The sequence below is a fragment of the Salvelinus alpinus genome, chromosome 13, assembly GCF_045679555.1.
Source record: "Salvelinus alpinus chromosome 13, SLU_Salpinus.1, whole genome shotgun sequence".
NCBI classification, from domain to species: domain Eukaryota; kingdom Metazoa; phylum Chordata; class Actinopteri; order Salmoniformes; family Salmonidae; genus Salvelinus; species Salvelinus alpinus.
This window is the reverse complement of record NC_092098.1, coordinates 17,378,856-17,399,033: the sequence shown is the minus strand read 5'-3', so window position 1 is coordinate 17,399,033 and position 20,178 is coordinate 17,378,856. Positions and strand designations below refer to the sequence as shown.

General features: G+C 40.9%; 1 protein-coding gene across 3 annotated transcripts in view; it reads right to left on the bottom strand.

Annotated features, from left to right (window-relative positions):
- LOC139537221 (neuronal PAS domain-containing protein 2-like) overlaps window positions 1-19,807 on the bottom strand; it is a 71,149-nt gene extending 51,342 nt beyond the window's left edge. For all 3 annotated transcript variants that reach the window (XM_071338296.1, XM_071338298.1, XM_071338297.1), the window contains exon 1: window positions 19,637-19,807. The gene's annotated coding sequence lies outside the window, so the exon portion shown is untranslated. The remainder of the gene's footprint in view (window positions 1-19,636) is intronic.
- Between the last annotated feature and the right edge of the window lie 371 nt (window positions 19,808-20,178).

Here is a 20,178-nt window from a genome sequence, read left to right as displayed (position 1 = left end):
CAGGGCAGTTAGATGGACATAAATTAGGTAACTTACATTGTGTCTACCAATGCCCCTGGTGTAATGTACATTTTCTGAAGCATTATGACAACTCTGTGTCACAATGGTAGGGATTAGATGAGCTGGGCTTGGGTCATTGATAAGTCATTGTCTCAACGCAGCCTTATAATGCTGTGAAAGGATCCAGGAACCCAAATTATTTGGATGGATTCCATCCTCCTTATAAAACGTGTTTTGTTTCCAAAAGATATTGAAATTGTCAACAAAAGTTACACCCATTGAGCTGCAATAATCCCATAGTAATTTGTGAAGAGAATGACACCTGCTAAATTGTTCAATGCCACGATTCAGAGAGGGCACAGGGCCAGATACGATGGTTCTTTTGTTAGTGTCTAGCAGAAAGTCAAACAGTGTCACGATCGTCGTAATGTGGAAGAGAGGAGGACCAAGGCGCAGCGTGATACGAATACATACTTCTATTTAATAAACGAAGAGAAACACTAAACAACAAAACGAACATGAAGCTATAAATGACAAGTGCAGACACAGGCAACTTACATATAGACAATAACCCACAACCCACAATACAAAACAGGCTACCTAAATATGATTCCCAATCAGAGACAACGCAAAACACCTGTCTCTGATTGGGAACCATATCAGGCCAAACACATAGAAATAGACAAACCAGACATACAACATAGAATGCCCACTCAGATCACACCCTGACCAAACAAAACATAAAACATACAAAGCAAACTATGGTCAGGGCGTGACAAACAGCTCTTTAAAATGCCGTTTCAACTGTTCAGAGCTGCCCTTCATAATGCCATTAAAACCCACATGGACTATGATAGAATCGATTTAAATGTCCTGACGTAGTACATTCGGGAGCAGCTTAGTAATGTAATTTACTCGAGGTCCGGGATAGGACATTGTTATTCATAAATAATCTATTGGTAAAAGCAAAGCCATACATTGAGTGTACGAAACATTAGGAACACCTGCTCTTTCCATGACAGACTGACCAGGTGAATCCAGGTGAAAGCTTTGATCCTTTATTGATGTCACTTGTTAAATCCACTTTAAATCAGTATAGATGAAGGGGAAGAGACAGGTTAAATAATGATTTTTAAGTCTTGAGATTGTGTATGTGTGCCATTCAGAGCGTGAATCGTCAAGACAAAAGATTTAAGTGCCTTTAAACGGGTTTTGGTAGTAGGTGCCAGGTGCACCGGTTTGAGTGTGTCAAGAACTGTAACACTGGTGGGTTTTTCACGCTCAACAGTTTTCCGTGTGTATCAAGAATGGTCTACCACCCAAAGGACATCCAGCCAACTTGACACAACTGTGGGAAGCATTTGAGTCAACATGGGCCAGCATCCCTGTGGAACGCTTTCGCCACCTTGTAGAGTCCATACCCCAATGAATTGAGGCTGTTCTGATGGCAAAAGGGGTGCAACTCAACATTAGGAAGGTGTTCCTAATGTTTTTTTACACTCCGTGTAGACCCCATGCTCAACTGGTCAGAACTCGGTTGGGCTTCGACCTCTGGTATCATATAAAACACATAAAACATGGCAAAATTGTAGAATTGCATGAAATTAGCTTTAAACATTTTGTATGATCCCCTGATGCAGATAAAAGTGATTTAAAAAAGTAAAATTAAGTGAGCTCTGAACTACTTTCTGAGTGGACCTACTGTTTTTTGTAAATTAACTAACTGTTTTCATGCACCATCTAAGAAACATTCTAACTACAAAGCTGGTGCCATGATTTTTCACCATACTATTCTGATTCAATCAATTAAGACATGATCAGATTCAACAATTATTCAGAAAGCTCGGTTTCCCTAATAATAGATCCCCTGAACAAATCTTAATGTATTAATGAATGCCCGGTAAATCAATTCATCAGATGGTTTCATTAAGAAATGTGCCTAAAGCAAATGTCTGTGCAACTTTATTTTGATTCTAAAACTACCAGGGGCAATTCATTTCAACAATTAAATGGAAATGACTGTGTGAACTCCTATTAATAATACTCAACGTAGAAAAAAAACAGTATCATGAATGTAGTTTGGTAAAATAAATTGTATTAACTTTGAAATACTTCAAATACTTCACAACATAGATTTCTGACATTCATTATCGTTTAACAAACTTCCCAAGCATACACCACAAAATAAGAAAGAAATTATCAGTCCTATCATTGAACAGGCCCCTTATTGCATCCTGCTCAGGAGCAAAAGACATGATCTTTGCTGCATATATTATGACAATTATCTAAAGTGGTGTGTGAGCAGATATGTGGGTCACAATTCTAGGGCATGGGTGGAAGGGCCATGCAGCTCACGTTTTGTGCACACAAGCTCTGAGAGGAGGCTAGATGGCGCCAATAGATATGGTCGCCTCGCTTCGAGTCGTTAGGAAACTATGCAGTATTTTGTTTTTTTATGTATTATTTCTTACATTGTTACCGCAGGAAATATTAAGTCTTATTACATACAGCCGGGATGAACTATTGGGTATAAAAGCAACGTCAACTTACCAACATTATGACCAGGAATACGACTTTCCCGAAGCGGATCCTTTGTTTGGACCACCACCCAGGACAATGGAGCTAATACCAGAAGCCGACCCAAAACAACAGCCATCTAAGAAACATTTTAACTACAAAGGGGCAGACGGAGCGGCCTCCTGGTCAACTCCGTAGACGTGCACATGCCCACCGCTCCTGAGTATACTACTCGCCAATGTCCAATTTCCAGAGAGACATCAGAGATTGTAACATTCTCTTTCACGGAAACATGGCACTCTCGGGATATGTTGTCGGAGTCGGTTCAGCCACCGGGCTTCTTCATGAGTTGCGCCGACAGAGATAAACACCTCTCTGGGAAGAGGAAGGGCGGGGGTGTATGCTTCATGATTAACGACTCATGGTGTAATCATAACAACATACAGGAACTCAAGTCCTTCTGCTCACCCGACCTAGAATTCCTTACAATCAAATGCCGGCCATATTACATCCCAAGAGAATTCTCGTCAGTTATTGTCACAGCTGTGTATATTCCCCCTCAAGCAGACACCAAGATGGCCCTCAAGGAATTTCACTGGACTCTATGTAAACTGGAAACCATATATCCTGAGGCTGCATTTATTGTAGCTGGGGATTTTAACAAAGCAAATTTGAGAACAAAGCTACCTAAATTCTATCAGCATATTGATTGAACTACACGAGGGGATAATACACTCGATCACTGTTACTCTAACTTCCGTGATGCATACAAAGCCCTCCCCCGCCCTCCCTTCAGCAAATCCGACCACGACGCCTTCTTGCTCCTACTGTCTTATAGGCAGAAACTCAAATAGGATGTACCAGTGACTAGAACCATTCAACTCTGGTCTGACCAATTGGAATCCACGCTTCAAGATTGTTTCAATCTTGGGATATGGGATGTGTTTCGGTCAGCCTCAGAGAACAGCATCGATCTGTATGCTGATTCGGTAAATGAGTTTATAAAGAAATGCATTGTAGATGTTGTACCCACTGTGACTATTAAAACCTACCCTAACCAGAAACAGTGGATGGATGGCGGCATTCGCACAAAACTGAAAGCGCGAACCACCGCATTTAACCATGGAAAGAGGTCTGGGAATATGGCTGAACATAAACAGTGTAGTTATTCCCTCCGCAAGGCAATCAAACAAGAAATGCCGTTACAAGGACAAAGTGGAGTCGCAATTCAACGGTTCAGATACGAGATGTATGTGGCATGTTCTACAGAAAATCACGGACTACAAAAAGAAAACCAGCCATGTCACGGACACCGACGTCACGCTTCCAGACAAACTAAACATCTTCTTTGCCCGCTTTGAGGATAATACAGTGCCACTGTCACAGCCCACTAACAAGGACTGCACTCCCCCTCTCCTTCTCCATGGCCGACGTGAATAAAACATTTAAACGTGTTAACCCTTGCAAGGCTGCTGGCCCAGATGGCATCCCTAGCCGCGTCCTCAGAGCATGCACAGACCAGCTGGCTGGTGTGTTTACTGACATATTCAATCACTCCCTATCCCAGTCTGCTGTCCCCACATGCTTCAAGATGGCCACCATTGTTCCTGTGCCCAAGAAGGCAAAGATAACTGAACTAAATGACTACCTCCCCGTAGAACTTACTTCTGTCATCATGAAGTGCTTTGAGAGACTAGTCAAGGATCATATCACCTCCACCTTACCGGCCACCCTAGACCCACTTCAGTTTGCATACCGCCCCAACAAGTCCACAGACGATGCAATTGCCATCACACTGCACACTGCCCTATCCCATCTGGACAAGAGGAATACCTATGTAAGAATGCTGTTCGTTGACTACAGCATTCAACACCATAGCACCCTCCAAGCTCATCATCAAGCTGGAGGCCCTGTGTCTCAACCCCACCCTGTGCAATTAGGTCCTGGACTTTCTGATGGGCCGCCCCCCAGGTGGTGAAGGTAGGAAACAACATCTCCACTTCGCTGACCCTCAACACTGGGGCCCCACAAGGGTGCGTGCTCAGCCCTCTCCTGTACTCCCTGTTTACCCATGACTGCGTGGCCATGCACGCCTCCAACTCAATCATCAAGTTTGCAGACAACACAACAGTAGTGGGCTTGATTACCAACAACGACGAGACAGACTACAGGGAGGAGGTGAGGGCACTCGGAGTGTGGTGTCAGGAGAAAACCTCTCACTCAACATCAACAAAACAAAGGAGATGATCGTGGACTTCAGGAAACAGCAGAGGGAGCACCCCCCTATCCACATTGAAGGGACATCAGTGGAGAAGGTGGAAAGTTTAAAGTTCCTCAGCGTACATATCACAGACAAACTGAAATGGTCCACCCACACAGACAGTATGGTGAAGAAGACGCAATAGCGCCTCTTAAACCTCAGGAGGCTGACGAAATATGGCTTGTCACCCAAAACCCTGAAAAACTTTTTCAGATGCACAATCGAGAGCATCCTGTCGGGCTGTATCACAGCCTGGTACGGCAACTGCTCCGCCCTCAACTACACCGCTCTCAACCGCAAGGCTCTCCAGAGGGTAGTGAGGTCTACACAACGCATCACCGGGGGAAAACTATGTGCCCTCCATGACACCTACAGCACCCGATGTCACAGGAAGGCCAAAAAGATCATCAAGGACAACAACCAACTGAGCCACTGCCTGTTCACACCGCTACCATCCAGAAGGCGAGGTCAGTACAGGTGCATCAAAGCTGGGACTGAGAGACTGAAAAACAGCTTCTATCTCAAGGCCATCAGACTGCTAAACAGCAGTCACTAACTCAGAAAGGCTGCTGCCTACATTGAGACCCAATCACTGGCCACTTTAATAAATGGATCACTGATCACTTTAAACAATATCACTTTAAATAATGCCACTTTAATAATGATGTTTACATATCTTACATTACTCATATCATATGTATATACTGTATTTTATACCATCTATTGCACCTTGCCTATGCCGCTCGGCCATCTCTCATCCATATATTTATATGTACATATTCTCATTCACCCCTTCAGATTTGTGTGTATTAGGTAGCTGTTGGGAAATGGTTAGATTACTTGTTAGATATTACTGCACTGTTGGGAACTAGAAGCACACAAGCATTTTCCTACACTCTGCTAACCAAGTGTATGTGACCAATAACATTTGATTTGATTTGACGTCTTTAATTGAATTCCTTGCTGCAGAAAGGCCTTGATTATGTTACAATACCCTGAAGAGACACCTTGATGTCACGACTCCCACCGAAAGTGGCTCCCCTGCCTGTTCGTGCGGTGCTCGGCGGTTGTCGTCGCCGGTCTACTAGCCGCCACCGATCCCTTTTTCCTTTTCTGTTCGTTTGGTCTTATTAGTTGCAACTGTTCCTTATTGTGTTTCTTGATTTTTGTCTATTTAAGCCTGTTAGGCCCGCCTAGGTTTGTGCGGGATTGTTTTTCTGTTAGGTTGTGGATGTTCGTTTGTATTCTGTTTTCCCAGACATTTTGGGTCCTGTGTATGGGCCGGTCAGTTTATGTGCCTTGTGTTTGTGGCGTGACCGTTTTTTCCAGGAATAAAATATACATTTATTCGAACCCTCTGCTCTCTGCGCCTGACTCCAACCCACTGTTCTTCAAGGACTCTGACACTTGGGCTGACAAAGTATCATCATTGTCACCATCAGTATAATAAAACTAAATACATTTCAGATCTAAAGGTGAAGCTGATAAAGCTGTAAGTGGAGCATACTGGAATGGCTTTGAAGAGCAGAACAAACTATCCATGGAAAATATGATCCAATGTGTCATTCCTGTCAATTGCTACCTAATTTTCCTCATTGTGTAAGAGTTTACTGCACTTCCTGATTTGGCCTCGTTTTAGATTTAAAATCAAATCAAATACATTTTTATTGGTCACGTGCAGAATACAACAGGTGTAGACTTTACAGTGAAATGCTTACTTACAAGCCCATTCCCAACAGTACAGAGTTAAAAAGACAAATATTTGCTAAATAAAAAAGGAAATAGTAACACAATAAAAACAATAACGAGGCTATATACAAGGAGTACCAGTACTGAGTCAATGTGCAGGGGTATGAGGTAGTTGAGGTTAGAGGTCGACCGATTAATCGGAATGGCCGATTAATTAGGGCCGATTTCAAGTTTTCATAACAATCGGAAATCGGTAATTTTGGACGCCGATTTAGCCGTTATTTTTTGCACCTTTATTTAACTAGGCAAGTCAGTTAAGAACACATTCTTATTTTCAATGACGGCCTAGGAACGGTGGGTTAACTGCCTTGTTCAGGGGCAGAACGACAGATTTTTACCTTGTCAGCTCAGGGATTCAATCTTGCAACCTTACGGTTAACTAGTCCAACGCTCTAACCACCTGCCTCACGAGGAGCCTACCTGTTACGCGAATGCAGTAAGAAGCCAAGGTAAGTTGCTAGCTAGCATTAAACTTATCTTATAAAAAACAATCAATCAATCATAATCACTAGTTAACTACACATGGTTGATGATATTACTTGTTTATCTAGAGTGTCCTGCGATGCATATAATCGATGCGGTGCGCATTCGCGAAAAAGGACTGTCGTTGCTCCAACGTGTACCTAACCATAAACATCAATGCCTTTCTTGAAATCAATACACAGAAGTATATATTTTTAAACCTGCATATTTAGTTAACTGAAATCCAGGTTAGCAGGCAATATTAACCAGTTGAAATTGTGTCACTTCTCTTGCGTTCATTGCACGCAGAGTCAGGGTATATGCAACAGTTTGGGCTGCCTGGCTCATTACGAACTAATTTGCCAGAATTTTACATAATTATGACATAAGAATGAAGGTTGTGCAATGTAACAGGAATATTTAGACTTATGGATGCCACCCATTAGATAAAATACGTAACGGTTCCGTATTTCACTGAAAGAATAAACGTTTTGTTTTCGAGATGATAGTTTCCGGATTCGACCATATTAATGACCTAAGGCTCGTATTTCTGTGTGTTATTATGTTATAATTAAGTCTATGATTTGATAGAGCAGTCTGACTGAGCGATGGTAGGCACCAGCAGGCTCGTAAGCATTCATTCAAATGGCACTTTCGTGTGTTTTGCCAGCAGCTCTTTGCAATGCTTCAAGCATTGCGCTGTGTATGACTTCAAGCCTATCAACTCCCGAGATTAGGCTGGTGTAACCGATGTGAAATGGCTAGCTAGTTAGCGGGGTGCGCGCTAATAGCGTTTCAAACATCACTCGCTCTGAGACTTGAAGTAGTTGTTCCCCTTGCTCTACATGGGTAACGCTGTCGATGTGTTCCTGGTTCAAGCCCAGGTAGCAGCGAGGAGAGGGATGGAAGCTATACTGTTACACTGGCAATACTAAAGTGCCTATAAGAACATCCAATAGTCAAAGGTATATGAAATACAAATCGTATAGAGAGAAATAGTCCTAGAATTCCTATAATAACTACAACCTAAAACTTCTTACCTGGGAATATTGAAGACTCATGTTAAAAGGAACCACCAGCTTTCATATGTTCTCATGTTCTGAGCAAGGAACTTAAACTTTAGCTTTCTTACATGGCACATATTGCACTTTTACTTTCTTCTCCAACACTTTGTTTTTGCATTATTTAAACCAAATTTAATTATTTTATTTTATTATTTATTTGAGGCTAAATTGATTCTATTGATGATTAATTCAGTATTGTTGTAATTGTCATTATTACAAACAATTTTTTTAAATACAAAATAAATGTAAATTACAAATAATTTGTTTTTAAATCAATATATATATATATATATTTTTTAAATCGGCCGATTAATCGGTATCGACTTTTTTGGTTCTCCAATAATCGGTATCGGCGTTGAAAAATCATATTCGGTCGACCTCTAGTTGAGGTAATTGAGATAATACAGTATTTACATGTGGGTAGGGGTAAAAGTGACTTGTCAATCAGGATATATAATAAACAGAGTAGCAGCAGCAGCGTGTGTAAAGTGTGTGTGTGTGTGTGGCGTCAATATGCATGTGTGTGTGAGCGTATGTAGTGCATGTGTGTGTGTGTGTCAATGTAGTAAGTCGCTCTGGATAAGAGCGTCTGCTAAATGACTTAAATGTAAATGTATGTGTGAGGATGTGGGTAGAGTCTAGTGAGTGTGCACAGAGACAGTGTAAGAAAGTCAGTGCAAAACAATTAAGATAAATTAGTAAATAAAAAGGTGGTCAATGTAAATTGTCTGAGTAGCCATTTGATTAACTGTTCAGCAGTCTTATGGCTTGGGGGTAGAAGCTGTTCTGTGAGGTAGCAGAGAGAACAGTCTATGACTTCGGTGGCAGGAGTTGTTGACAGTTTTTAGGGCCTTCCTCTGACATCGCCACATCCTCTGGTTCATTAAGAAATGCTAGTGGCCATGACTGAATTCAAACGTGAGCTGGTTTCGGGGTTGTGGTTTGTTGTGGGTGTCTTGTGTGTGTTCGCAGGTGGGAAGAGTTAGACAAATATTTTAGCCAGTTAGCTTCAGCCGGCTGGTGTGCGACCATGGCAAAGTTGGTTTGACTTTGGGTAGCCTCACTCTGGGTATAGTTAGGAACCGTCCATAAATTACACAATGTAAATGGGACAATATTTTAATGTTGCACATCTTTTAGTTGTCTCATTAAATGCTTTCAATATTTGTATATGAATTTCTAGTCATTGAAGTTTTTAGTCATTGAAATTCAGAGCTATTGACCTTTTTAAAATATTGTCTCATGTACATTGTGTAATTTACTTATGGTCCCCAACTAGCCACATAGGGATATCGGATGTCAAACCAAATTGTGCTACAAATTGATGATTACTTCGGTGCTGCCAACCCACAGAAAACTGTTCATTCCGTGACATACTTTATCACCAAAATTATCCTAAGTACAAATCCTACACTGTGTAGTAAATTCTGATACTAGAATAAATGTTTCTGACATAGGACATTGTCAAAACAAGAAGTTGCTTTTTAGGAGCAGTCTCTCTTTAACACAGCTCTTTATACTAGGGCTGACCCCATTTACTCGACTGGTCAATTGTTTGGTCGATAGGCTGTTGGTTAGTCGACAAAGATTTTTTGTTGTTGAGCAGTGGCAAATATATAAAAAAGATCCTACGGCACATGAGACACCTGCCTGATTTACACCTGTTTGAGTTGACTAATCCATTGTGGAGGCCGCGGGGATGGCACACCAGTTTCACCAGTAGTACATTTACCATTAATTACCATCATTTCTCATCTACAATGTTTGTTTGGTTACGGTAATTTCTATTAAAGCATTCAATATAGTATTATTACAGTCTTACCGTCGTCAATCTTGAGCAGTGGACACGTTGTTTGCAGAGTGCACAACCTAGGCTACACTTGTGAGAATTTTTGGGGGTTTATTTAATTCCATGTATGAGTTGTCAATTTATTAATTGTCTTTAGTTTGGAGCGCTTCTGTCAATCTTGAGTAAGGACACTCACCTGGCTACGCATAGAAGTAGGCCTAGGCTACTTGGCCTGTGCGCAAATGTAAGCTTATAAAATGTGCCCATTTGGGGATCTGATACTATTTCTGATTATCTTAACTCACCATCACTGTGGAGCTTCTCAATGTCATGTTTTCTTCGCCTCAAACAAAGTCCGTTTTTACGTCCATTGAGAATGACAAATGCTCCTCAATGTAGCCTATTTGAAAAATCTTTCCAGCTCTCTCCCTTTCGATAACCACAACATGAAAGGGGGAAAATGTAATGCTCTGATTCGGTGGAAAAGGCCTAAAAAAGACCTACCGGATTACTTCTTATCCCTTGAGCAAATAGCCTACAGCTGTGTTTGTCTGTCTGGAAACTTGCTAGCACTAGAATCTTCAGGCTAGACCAAGATAATAGTTGATACAATGTTTCAAGTTCCTTACAGCAGACAGTCCATGCAGAGCCAATGTGATTTATAGGATATTTATTTTTATCAGGATATTTACCCGTGGGCTGACATTTTTATTTAATTTTTTTGTGGGGAGGGGGTGCTTTATGTAGGCTATATTTACATGTTGGCAATGACAAGAAAATTACTTTTAGATTTGTAGCATTTTCATTTAGATAGAATTTTGATTAACCACATAAGATTGATTTAGAGATATGAAGACTATTATAAATTAAATGAAACTTTGACAAAAATGTGCAAATGACAATTATAACTGGTACGCAGATCAGTAGAAATGGTACGATAACTTGGCACTTCAAAAGGAAAAGGTTGCCAGCCACTGGTGTGGCCTATTACCAGCAACTTCAGGAGTGTAAGGCGCAGCAGCGTGAGGATCGATTGGTCGAAAGAACAGACAACTCTCGGTCGACCAAACTTTTTTTTTGTCAGAGACAGCCCTACCTTATACTCCCTCTAGTTTGGTCTGGGAAAGCGAATGCTTTTTAGCAACAACAAAAAACACTTACGGTAACAAGTCACACACATTTATCTCTCCCACTTGACATGTATACACAGCGACGTGTATGAGAAAGAACACATTTGTGCGGGAAAATATGACAGACACTCTGGCAAGGAAAAGCCGCCACAAATTAACTCCAAAATACAAGCAATGTTAAGAGTAGAGTGTTAAGGTGTGACAGCATCTTCTAAGCATTGTAATAATAGAATGGCATACCCCCTGTCAATGGTGGGTGTAGCTGGTTTATGGAACTCAGGCGCATGAGAGCAGAGATGAAGGGACAAAGCACTTTACTTAGGCAATCATAGTACAGAACGCAACCGCGTCACAACACAAATGCCCAAAGAAGAAGAAAGGCAGCACAAAGTACAAAACCCAAGTACAAAGTACCAGCTGCCACAAAGCACGGGTATAAAACAAAACCCGGGGCAAATCAGCCGGAAGCGTACCAACCTTGACAATAAACAATACCCCACACAGACATGGAGGGAACAGAGGGCTAAATACACATGTAAATTAGTAGGAGATGTAAACCAGGTGTGCAGGAAGACAAGACAAAACAAATGGAAAATGAAAGGTGGATCGGCGATGGCTAGAAGACCGGTGACGTCGACCGCCGAAAAAACAAAGAAAGGAACTGACTTCGGCGGAAGTCGTGACACCGCCTCTATATCCTAAATCAAAATATTGCCTAAGATTCTACTACAGAATTTGCACAGCTTTGACATTTGAACCCACATGTGAGTAAAGGTTTGTAAAAATTACATTTATAATTTCCTTATCATTTAAAACGGGTTATTAACATGTGGAAATACTTTTATCTAGTTCATACTAGGGAGTTGTCAGACCTATACTCTACTGTACAGTGATTTAGACATTTGCTCATTTGATAAGCATTCAGGGAGAAGCGCCAAATGTGCATTTGTAGTATTCCATAACACAAACAAATGATTACGTCAGTAATAGACGCACAACCAACACCCTGAGCACAAGATCTGAATCACATCTAGGTCATTCACACAAGGGCTGAGACTGCTCATATTTTGAAACCAAACGGTCTTCCTCTGAGAGCACCACTGTAGCCACACCCAATCCTTGACTGTGACCTTTTGCCTTGGGTGACTCAGATAAAGCCAGGATTATTACAACCAGCCATAAGAACAGACCCTCTACAAGGCATCCCTGTCTGGCACACGGTTGGGGATTAAAATAGACCCAGATTGAAGTATGTTCACCTCTCAGTTAACTAGACTCATTATGTGAGAGGTCTATTCTATGATACTGTGAACCAGCTGCACTGATCACCATCTGTCTGGGGATTCCAGGTCATCTAGGCCAGTGGTTCCCAACTGTGGGGCGTGGGATCGGGGGGGGCAACTTGCAATAATCTTGAAAGTTGTAATAGTAGAATGCAAGGTGCAATTTCAAAATTGGGTAGTGAATTATTAGTTTTCCACTTGTCATGTCAGTCATTGCATACCTAAGAGAGCTATTTATAACTTGTCAGAAATGTCCAGATCAACTAGCCCATGGCAACTAACATTTTTTAGCTAGGTTTTTTAGCCCATAGATTTTGTAGTAATGTTTGAGTGGTAGAAATGAACACTGCAGGGGAAAAAACCTTAGAAATGTTATCTTAGTAAATGTTTCACATTCAGTAGGTACGCATGCCTTTGGGAATAAGTATGCATGCCATTTCTGCTCACATACAGTAAGTACGCATGCCTTTAGGAATAAGTATGCATGCCATTTCTGCTCACATACAGTAAGTATTCATGCCATTTCTGCTAACTAATTTCAATGATCCACTGAAGCTACATGACACACAACACATGAATTTCATTTGAACAACTGGAAGAAAGGAATTTAGTGTCTTTAATCATGCCCCTAGTAGGTCTCTGCCTGTAGCTAGTAAGTACAAAGACAGTGTGCTGTGGCCCAGAGATGAGCGACATCAGCAGAGAGGCTAATGACGTCTGTACTGGCAGTTGTATAACCCGAGCTGAACATTTTGTCTGTCACAGTTAGAAGGTTAAAGAGGGTGACATGAACACCAGACATACTCTCAAGAGTCATGTGCAACATAGTTCCACTGGGCATATGAAGCCACCACCAAGTACACCAAGGAATACTACAGTACTACTACAGCACACAGGATCACCAGGATTCTGTGCCTAATGACATACGGAACCACAAGCTACCTGACATATTTAGGTTATAATGTCAGGCCTTTCTACCTCTACATTTGCATATCTGTATTTCCACCATAGGTTTAATCCGTTAAATGATTATGGGTTATCTGATAACAGAAATGCCTATTTTTTGCTTATATGACAAGCACTAAGCTGTACTAGGCAGGTAGCCTAGCAGTTAAGAGCGTTGGGATAGTAACCGAAAGTTTGCTGGTTCGAGTCCCCAAGCCACCTAGGTGAATAATCTGTTGATGTGCCCTTGAGCAAGGCACTTAACCGTAATTGTTGCTGTTAGTCGCTCTAAATGACTCAAATGTCAAATGTAATCCATAGCATGATCCAATTGTGCTGTGTCATGCCTGTCAGGCCTATTCAACTGGGGTAATTGGCAGCACTTGATCTCATCTTTGTTATACTTCATTTTCAAAAAAGGAGCGATGGGAATGATAAATAAATAATGTATTCCTGACGTGTTAACACTGACCTAATTATGTAACTGATCAATAGTTGTATCCTCAACCTATCCCAGCAGGGGACACCAAAATCTCAAGAATATAATTTGTATGACTGGTTACGAGTCAGTCATATTCTAATCCTGTTGGCAGATGCATTACACTTCACTGTCACTTCATTACAGTAGTTAAGTGTTAATTACTGCTCTTACATCCATTCCAATTATGTTCCAAAAGAAGGGCTTAGGGATCCCCTTCAAAAATTTATGAAATAAATATCCTCTTTGCTATAACAACGACTTCCCAGGAAACAAGTATTTGTTCACTGTATTATCAGTCACTGCCTGAGGACATAAGAGACAGGAAAATAACCATCAAATGCATGATGTTGGTGATGGGAGGCATTATTATGGTGATATTTAATGTGGCACAGTGCAGCTGACACTCATGTGACATGACATTTTCGGTGTCCCAAAAAAACAGCACAAACACAAGGTGACACAACACAACTGAAGAAGGGGCCCGCAAATAGATGCTTGCTGTATAACAGTTGTGCACTGCCAGGGTGACTGCCTTTAATATTTTACATCAGTTACTAGAGATATAAGGAGGTTTAAATGTAGTCCAAATCACTAACTATTGACTTCTACTGGCCTGTGAAGCTATGCTAACCCCGGCTCCATCTTATCTTCCAAACCTCCTGTTCCCATACAAACTGACTAGACTGTTGAGGACTACAGATACCAGGCACCCCCAAATCAAACCATCGCAGCTTTGGAGTTAGATCCTTTTCTTCAGATTGGCTCTCAGACTGGGATTTCTCCCTGACCTGTCCATGACATAAAGGGTCAGGGCACAGTCTTTGTCTAACCTGTGTCTTTCTGATTGAATCAAGTCTGAATCCATTCTGAATCATTCTCTGAATGTGTTTCATAACCTTACACTTGGAGCTCTGCTATTTCTCTGCAAAGCAGTACAGGTTTGATTGGATTCTGTCCTGAGTTGCTGCCGAGTAGAATGCACTGCCTAATCAGAGCCACTGATGTAGGTCACTGTAAGATGGTTTAGATATCTGGCGCCTAGCTGCTGAACCTTAAGTAGAGACCTTGTGACCCAAAACTCAGAGGTCAGACAGAGGCTGAGTCAGTGAATAGAATATTGTCTGGTGAATAGAATATTGGCATACAGAACAAGAGACAGAGAGCTTTATATTCACATGCAGTAGGCTAAATCCTCACTGATTTCCCAGAATGCACCTTGACAGAGGAGTTCAACTGTGTTTCACAATGCTAACAGGTCAATTCACAAAATGAACATTTTCTTTGATATAAAACTGCCTTTAAAAAGAAAAACTCCAGCACACTGGTAAGCTTGTTGTTTCTCTTTAACAAAGACACCTAATAACACAATAATAGCAGTTGAACAAAAAAACTTTTGCGATACAGACACTCAGTTTCATTGAGAGAATACATAAAGAAGCATTCTCAGGTAAATCATGGAAATAGAAAATGGTGCGGTGCGATTCTCACTGCTCAAGGCTAAACTCATCTCCAGACCCCTAAAAAATAAACCTGTAGTCATGTTTCATCTATATTTTGTGCAGTTGAAATTAATCAACATGAGTTGAACATTCATGAAAGCTTTGAGGAGAGCCGACTGTCTTTCTTAAAGGGACAGAGCACAAGCAAAGATGCCTTTCCTATTGCATGGACCTGCTCCATTTGTGGATGGCCAGTCACACAATGCAGCTCCAGCAATATTCTGACTAGTGTTCAGTCTAAGCTTGCAGGACATGGCCCAGTAACCTACTTTCCCTCCAGCAGGCTCTGTAACATCAGAGGCGTCCATGTCATCAGTTACCTAACGTTCACACAGCAGGGTAAATCCATTTGAATTCAATCACTATTTGACAGCATTCCTTTTAATTTAAACAAAACGTTCCATACATGTTTCCCCATGGAAGAAGTGGTCAGAAAGTGACTTTTTTTACCTGAATGGCAAAACATTCAGGAGATAAAGATGCTCAGAGTTGACCCATTTGAATACCCTGCCATACAATGAGACATCAATGTCTTCATCACAGGAAAAGATAAACGGTTACGTTTGATATAATTTAAAAGCTTACCAATAGGGTTGTCAAACTATTTGTTAATTTCTTGAAAAAAATGTATTTTAGATCATTGACAATGTCAATAATGTACATTTTTCTTTAAAATAAATGATCAAATAGCTTGACAACCCTGTTTGTAAGTTTCTAAATGACATCAACCATGTATATTTTCCAGTGATGAAGACATGGTTGCCTCACGGTATGGTGGTGTCACGAACATCGTAGTGAGGAGACCAAGGCACAGCGTGATTAGAATACATTCTTCCTTTTAATAATGAAGAACACTTAACAAACAATACCAAATAACAAAACAAACGTGACCGCTATAACACTGAGCGCAAACATGCAACATCGCATAGACAATCACCCACCAACCAAACTGGAAAATGGCAACCTAAATAGGATCCCCAATCAGAGGCAACGATAAACAGCTGCCTCTGATTGGGAACCAATCTAGGCCACCATAGACCTACATAACGCCTAGACTACACACACACACCTAGACAAGACACAAACACACATACCACCCTCGTCACACCCTGACCTAACCAAAATAATAAAGAAAACAAAGATAACTAAGGTCAGGGCGTGACAGGTGGGGTATGCAAAATATATCTACTTTGAGGACCTTTATCTCTTGAATGTTTTGGCATTCAGGTCCAAAAAGTCACTTTCTGAGCACTTCTACAATGGGCAAATACATGTATGTATGGAAGGTTTTTTTTCAAATCAAATGGGGTGCAGTCAAAAATGGGTGGATTTCACCAGCATTTTTTCAGGCAAAGAGACGTGAAAACCCTCTACATCATAAGGAGGGGTCAGAGACCCCACTTCCTCTCTGAACGCACTTCCAATAAAATAAAAGAATGTCAATGAGGTATGTGAAAGCAAAGGTTATAGCATCACCTCCTTAACAGAGCTTGCTGCATCTACTTTAGCTATAAACTCAAATGAAGGCTTGTTGTTTATTTTCAACCTTTATCACCAGGGCTTGAACTCACCCTCTATACTACTGCCATGACACAGCTTTGCTAGGAAGACCTCATAGTTGAGCCAAACAGTCAGAGTGAAAGGGCAGTGGTATCCATAAAAATAAAGGAATTGGATGGTAAGAGCATGAAATACAGGGAGAAACAGATACCGGTAGATAGAAATGTGCAGATGAGTGAGGAAAAGGAGATGGTAGCCAGTTGAGGGCAGACAGCGTATCTCTTGCGTTAAAAGTCTAGCTCAAGCAGGTTGGTTCAGTAAAACACCCTTACCTCACCACCATTACTTCACCTCACCTCAATGTGGCTTCCACAAGTCTGACCACATGGAACCACCCACATCACAGACCGGATTAACATGAGTAAAACATAGGCTAACAATCAATGTTCCGTCAAAAAATGTTTTGCCACTGAGCAAATGTCTGGTCTGCAGAGCGCAAACTTGAACGTTGTGACAATTCTGTGCAACTTCTGGCACGTTTACTGTGAACACTGAGGCTCTATCTGCTTTAAGTTACAGTACAGTTATAACAGTGGCCAAGTAGGCTGCTGTGGCTATTTCATCATAATGTAGGCCTACCAGAGTGGTCTACCATCAAACACAATGGAGAAAATGCATCCCATAACATTTTAACATGGAAATAGTTGTTCTATCATTCAGCCTACAGTAGCAGAGAATGTGTGGTGTTAAATGTAGGCCTACATTCCGTGAAATTTTGAAAAGAATACGCAGGGTTTGACATTTACCTGTTTACCCACTTGTCCTTCAGACAAGAAGTTGACTGAAAATGTGTTGTTTGATGCAAGAAAACACTTTACAAAATAAAGTTCATTATTATTCCCATACCATTATTACAGAGAATCAGACAAATTATGCTACCCTCTGCCTATTGGCTACTTAGCTTAGTCAAGCCTGTCTCAAAATACAACACCGCCCCTTAAGACAGAAATAATTATCTTTACCTGACTCACTTTTCAAAGATGGCTAGAAATGCACACGCTTTGTGCTCTTGTAGGAAACAACCACTCCCGCATTGCTGACTAGAAATGAGCTATAACTGGTTAATAACTCACTTACTAGCAAAGAATATGAACAAATGTGCACACGTGGCTACATGCAATGCACGTCTAGTCGTGACCACTCATGCTGTAAACACAGTCCAGTTCAAACTAAACGGCACAGATCCATATATGGCAATAGTCTATTTGCATATAGAGATACTGAATCTCTGATTGGTATTGCCATGCTGGTCTGTAGAGTACGGGCTGAGTTGTGCCTGTCACTGCAATATAATCTTACTCCGGTGTGTTCTGCCTACTGTACAAGAAAATCTCTTGCATAGTTTGTTTTGTTTCAGTATGTTGCAGTGAAAGTGGCTAATATTGGCAATTCCCCCAGTAGAGGGAAACGTTGATAGTGTTAACTAAAGGGGAAAACTAGAAAGTTGAAGTTCAATCTTCTGCTTCTCTATGTGGCCTGATATTTATTTTGTGCGGCAGTCCTGCGCCCGCGAGCAGCTTATAGGGAACATAATCAAGGCAAATGGAAACTTGAATATTTAATGACTTTAAAATAATGGTTCACATCATTGCAGTGTGTTGCAGTAATGAAACGATGACCACAAACCTTTTGCCATCAAAAATTGAATCTGGTTTGATTGAAGGAGTACTATCCATATCCGTGCAGCCGAAACGATTACAGACTGAATTAGGCCAATGTTTCAAATGGTTTGAATATTCATTTTTTGAAGGAAGGGCATGATGCATGTCTTTGATTGCCTCATAAGAAGACTCCCATATACTAGTCACAAAAATACATTTTACTAGTATTATTTTACAAAAAATGACTGAAATGATGTGCAGAGCATATTTTTTTCTGATGTACTGTTACCTCTGCTTTGTATTGTGTGACACCGTCTGTCTTATGTAGGCCTATGTGACTGTAACTGTACCTCCTGCTGAGTTGATTGTGTAGTCTAACCTGTACAAAATAACATCCTCAGGGGATAATAAAGTATTCTATCATATTCTGCTCTGCTCTATTGTAGCCTACTTTCATTTATCTTATAGAAAAATGTAGGACATAGTTTCCTAAGGTTGCCTTATATGAACTATTTCAGATAGTCTGATATTCAAGAAATTGAGGAGGCCCAATTAACATCATCAATCATACCACGCAATCAAAGCCCTACATAAGGTTGAACAGCTTTCGTTGCTGCACAGCAAGGGTTAGATAGTTTTCCTTTTAATAAATAAATCTGGGGCATGACGTCACTGCAATCGGCTCATGCTTCTTCTTGAGTCATGAGTTACATAAGAGCAGATTTCTATTTTAGTGATTAACCTACATAACTTTGATTTTTGTTAGGCCTGCTCTGCTGACTGTGTGCTCACTGTCATCCTTTCAGAATAAAATAACTTGATATAGGACCAAAACTACAATTCCCTGGACCATGGTCTGTCTCAGATAGCATAGGATAGCGCCTACTGTATTTCAAAGTAGGCTACAGGCTATTCAACAATCAACACATATAAAACGTGCAGTCTTTTATCATTCCTAAATATTGGATGAAAAAAATATATATATACATCAGTTGGTCTAGTAGCCTGTCAAGTTAGGTTATCTTATAGAAATAATTAAATCACCTGGAAGTTCCTTTCGGACAAATGCACGAATATAAAACCATTATAGGCTCAAGAGAGAAACATAAAACAATAGGCAGGCCTAGGCTACTCTGCTACTAAACATGTATAGCAACATACCGGTAGACTATTATTCACAGACATATCAGTGGAACTTCAACGTTCGATTACGCGTAGCCAGATGTCACTCACTCCACTAAATGTAGGTTACGCTTGAACTTGCTGTAAGTGACTAAAAGTCATGCATGAACTTACCTCATGTAAAGCAGTAACGAGGGGACGATTCCAATATGAAAGGCGCATCCGTGAAATACAAAACGGCTTTTACACTGCTCTTCCTACCATGCAATAGTGTTATGTAACTGGCACCATTTCTGTGGGCAAGACATCGAAGTGTTCTCTGTGCTGGTTTTCATTTTCCAACCCACACACACCTCACAATTTACATCACCAGCCTTCGTCGCACCTTAAAAGGAGATAAAGGGTGTGACCAAATCAAGCGCGTTGTATCCGGATTCGCTACAGTTGGGGAGGGAAGCACCCAGCACCGCAAGTGATACTCAGTTTCAATGAGGGAGGAGCGGCGTTCTCAAATCGAATATTAGCCTAATCATGTTGTCAATAAAGCAGCATGGTGCATCGTCCAGAAATATACATCTCTTTTCCATCAAATATATTTTCAAATGTTCAAACTAGTTTTTATTGGGAAGGCAGATAAAGCGTTTTTATCAAAGGCAATAACTTTAGCGTGTGAAAACACAGAATTGTACATTACACCACGTGCGTAATCTAGCCTA